Source organism: Empidonax traillii, unplaced genomic scaffold, assembly GCF_003031625.1.
Source record: "Empidonax traillii isolate 1590-97213 ecotype Southwest subspecies unplaced genomic scaffold, ASM303162v1 scaffold1744:size166004, whole genome shotgun sequence".
NCBI lineage: Eukaryota > Metazoa > Chordata > Aves > Passeriformes > Tyrannidae > Empidonax > Empidonax traillii.
In genome coordinates this window covers 1-4,701 of record NW_020956937.1, presented here as the reverse complement: position 1 = coordinate 4,701, position 4,701 = coordinate 1, and positions in this window count along the sequence as shown.

Sequence of the window (4,701 nt, the reverse complement as noted above, 5' to 3'; positions counted from 1 at the left end):
AAATAAAAAAAAAAAAAAAAAAAAAAGGCAGAATAATGCTAGAAAACTGATGCAATGGGAGAGGTAAAATAGAACTTGCCTTCTGTAGCCCCAAGGAGTTGTGTTTTTACAGACACTGTGTTTGATGGGGGCTTTTTCCTCCAGCAAGGCAGAAAACAAAGCCCGTGTAACATCATTTCTGATGTTCTTTCTTCGGGTCTGCCTTTACCGTCCAGAAAGCGTGTCTTAATTTTTCAGGCTCGGAATATATGTGTCATATAATTTTAAGTATCCAAGAGGATACTGCAGAAGTGCAAGAACAGATGGGATCCTTTTTTTCTCTTGAGCCAAACCTACCTCTGCTTCACTTCAGCAACTCACCCACTTGAACATTGTTTTTCTGTTTTTTTTTTTTTATAACACGTGTCCTACTTTATGGCAGCATCTAAGTGAATGGAACTCCATGAGTTATTATAATCAAAATCCACAGTTTTTGAACATTTTCTTCTGCAGCTTGAAAAGACCCAGCTATAATTCCTACTATGCATCTACTTAAGTCATGGTGCTGTTTTACCTCTTACCATGGGAATTCTGTTTACCTCTTCAAATGGAATAATGGAGTTTCTTAAACAAGGAACACCTTTTTTTTTTCCTCATAAAAGTTACTTTTAAAAAATACTTTAGAGTACTTTTTTATGTATAAAAAAATAGTGCTGTAAAAAACAATTTGGGGATACTTCAGTCGGTGGGTAGGAGAGACTTCTACCACGTTTAGAAAGCTTGGGGGTAAAGGCAGGAAGAACTGCTTGAAACCAGAATTTCCTTGCAGACTTAGGTAGGATCCCTGAAGAAAGAACATGTATGAAGGGAATTCTGTGGAAAAGGAAACCATAAAGAATGGCATCCCATTTTTCTGCAGTTCCTGATAAAGGATGTGTAGGCATAGTCTTAACATTTGGGGGGAGAAAAAAAAAAAAAAGTCCTATTTTTTCCTGTGTAAGTTCCACATTTTTTTTTTTTTTGAAACTTTTCCAAACATTTCCAAAAATTTGGCCACAGTGGGAACTTTTCATTCACGTTTTCCACCCAGTCTCAAGAAAGCCTGAGATTTGGGTTGCTGCCAGCTGCTTGCAGGTCTCTGTGTGCCCACTGCCCCATGGCCTGGGAGGGGGTGGGGACCTGTGGGAACCTCATTTCTCTGGGCACATCAACGTTGATGTTCTGTGAAATATCCACGTGGATCCACGTGGCCAAATTGGAGCTTGGAAAGTGCCATTTTATGGCGACTGAATTGGGGTTTCTCCTGGGTGATGGGTGCACCAGCTGTGTCTGCTGTGGGAAATATTTGAGTCACACGGATGTCCAGGGAATGTTTTTTGTGGTTTAAGGGCTCATGAGACCAATCCTCTGTTGATTCTGCTTTCACTATGTTATATAGTCTTAGGAAATCATGGAGAGTAGAATCTGACTCCAAACTCTTAATTATTTCAAATGCAAAGGTCAAATTTCGTCTTGTTTTTTTGTGTTCCCTCTGCATTTAGCAAAAATATCTTCTGATCCAGAAGAATTGCCCACGATGGTTGGACTGTATCTTCTGAAGCAGCCTTCCTTTTTTCCATGTTTCTAAAGATATCCCAGATAACTGGCTTAGGCTGGATGCCTCACTTCTACCTATTTATGGTTAGATGAAATTAAACCAACTTTTAATCTGCCTGTGGAGTTGTCATGTGCAAAAGAAACACATTAATGCTTCATTTCCATCTCTTTTGTCCCACAGAAGCAATAACTAGATATGACCCTGAGCTGATTGTGCTGCAACACACAAGTAAATGGTACTGCAGGAGTCATAAAGAAGAGAAACAGGGTGGGTGTTGGTAGCACAGGAGGCAAAACTGGAGATGTGTAATCCCATTTTATATTTTACTCCTCAGAAATTGTAATGGCCAAAAGTCACCAACGTATCTTCTGTCATTTCCTAAAAGAAAATAACACCAGACTATCTAGTACTTTTTTTTTTTTTTTTTTACTGGAAATGGGAGGAATTCTAGATCTGTGTTTGATTCACAGCTCCTCCTCCACCCTTCTCTTTCTTAGTCTCCTTTCTAGCAACAATCAGTGCCTCCTGGTAACATTCCTGTAGATGTTGGTAGTACGGAAGGAGGTCAGTTTGAAAGACTCTGTGTTTTGAATTAAATTCTTTTTTTCTGACACTTTATGCCTATTAATTAGATGAGTCATATACTTGATTCCCTGTAGAGTTTATATTTACAAATAGTCATGAAAGAATCACTCAAAGACCACGAGCTAAGTCTCTTAAGTGGAATTTGTCTTCTAACTACACCAAAAAAAAAAAAAAATCAACCAAAAAAACAAAAACAGACACACACACAAAAAAACCCCAACACTCAAACCAACCAACCAACCAAACCATGAAAAAAACCCACCAGAATTAAGAAATGAATCATCATATCTGTAAGAATTGCTTTCAAACAATTCCATTTTTGAAATTATTGGAACAACTTTCAGGGGATCATTACAAAAAGTGGAGGAATATAAAATCTCCAACATTAATAAATCCTATGAGATTGTGCAGTTATGCTGAATTAAGAGACTGTTTACTTAGAGAATATCATTGGATATCATATATGAGGAGAGTGTAAGAACAGTGATTATGTTTAATAAATGTATGTTTTGTTGTGGGGTAAAAAAAAAAAAGGGGTAAAGAATACTAATAACTGAATATTACCCTGGAAAAATATGAGTTCCTTTTGCTTTTACCAATATGGGTCTTCCCAGGGGAAAGAGGCCACTTTGAAAAAGTAAACCTAGACTGTTAAGTTGATTGATTCTTGTGGATAAGAACCTGGATCCTTCTGGAAGGAGTGACAGAAATGGATTTATTATTACTTTTAAGGCAGGCTGGGGTCAGTCTGCCCCAGTGCTTGTGAACGTTTGGAAAAGAGAAAGGGATATCATTGATTAAAACCTCCAGCCCCTTCCACCAGCAAAGGCAGAGGAAGGAGCAGATTTAGTTGTGGGTTTTTTTTTGCTGCAGGCCTTGATTCCTCCACCTTGGGCCGTTCTATCACAAAAGAGTTGGCATCTGCTTTTTTTACAGCTTGGGAGATGTAAGTTTTTTGGGGTTGGTGTGAGCGCTGTGTGAGGTGGCAAAGCCAAGGCCAGCACTGGGGGTGGTCAGAACAGCCCGGCCTTCGGAGCCAGGTGGGATAAGATTGTTTTATTTAATGTAACTCAGACGACAGACCAGGCCTGTTTTCTTAGCTCTGCTCGGCGTCAACAAAACTTGTTAATTCAGAAAGCATCTCGGTGAGGAACGTGGTGTGAGAGCTGCAATTCATGAAAGCTCCTGTTTTGTCCTTGACCTTTACATCTCAGCACTTCACACAGGCTGCTGGAGCTCGTTGTTAAATGCCAGCCTGGAGTTACGAAGGCACGAAAAACAATCTATTATACAAAGAATTGCCTTTCAGATGAAGATCAGTACAAATCTTCATATTGGGGGCAAGGGGGGCTACACGCAGAAGCATTCAAATTTGGGAAAGGAGGGAGATATTTTGTATTCTGAGGCCACTTTGTGCCATGGATGAATCCTCAGGAGGAGCACTGTGGCCTGTTGGGAGACAGACAGCTCATGGAAGGGCAGACGTTCCCCAGAACGCTTCTGGTTTCCAGGTGTGGAAGCAGGAAAGGCATCTGGGGATGGGATGATGACAGAAGCCTTCTTGTGAGGTTTTCCTGCAGCTCTCCCGGTGAAGTTCATCTCTCTGGGGGTCAGTGGATGTGTAGCAGCATGTTTGACCCCAAGGTGGGTTAGGGTTTGTATGGAAGCCCATGCCTGACCTGGCTGTAATGATCCAGTAGCTATTGGGGAAAAAACAGGGAATTTTGCCTCCAAGGAAACCAGGGAATTTGGTTCAGCTCATGTGTTTTGCACATCTCTCTCAGGATGAGGATGTGGATCCCTGAAACACTCTGGCCCCGTTATGTAAATCTATATCTATAGAGATATTAGAGAACTATAACACTAGGGGTATATATTGTAAACCTATTTCCATGATTATATTCAAATGTTTTTTTTTTTTTTTCTTCTTTATAAGTGCTACATTCCTCCACTCTTTTATTCTCTTACAGCACTCCTTGTTGATTGCTCTTCATGCTGATGTTTACCGTGAGCACAAAAATTATTGCATTAAAAGACATACAGTGCAGGTGTAAATTTATTTGGGGGAAAAAAAGAGAACTCAAGTGATGGCAACCCCAGCCAGGGTCCTTCCTCTTGCCCAAAAATCTTGGATTCCAAACCTGTGGCAAGGTGTGGGAGCCCTTACTAATTGCATATGTTCAATATATTGTCTGATGTTGATTAAGAGGGGAAAAAATTTTCAGAGAATTCTCATCTAATCTGGAGACAGACATGTATGCAAATACAATGAAAGCACAATTCCTGTTTGTGATTCTTCTAATGAAGCTTGTCAGCATAATCCTTTAATTGAAAAAAAAAATGGCACATTAGCAGCTATTTAGAATTGGTAGGCTAAGTAATATTTTTAAATTATTTTCTAAAGGTTTTTCTAATGCTTTTGCAATTCTTACAAGAAAATTACATGGTACAGGATAGGCTATTAACTATTTGATCTGCTGTTCATCAAAGACATTCCATCTTGGAAATGGCCACCAAAAATTAGAAGAGAGTATCAAAGT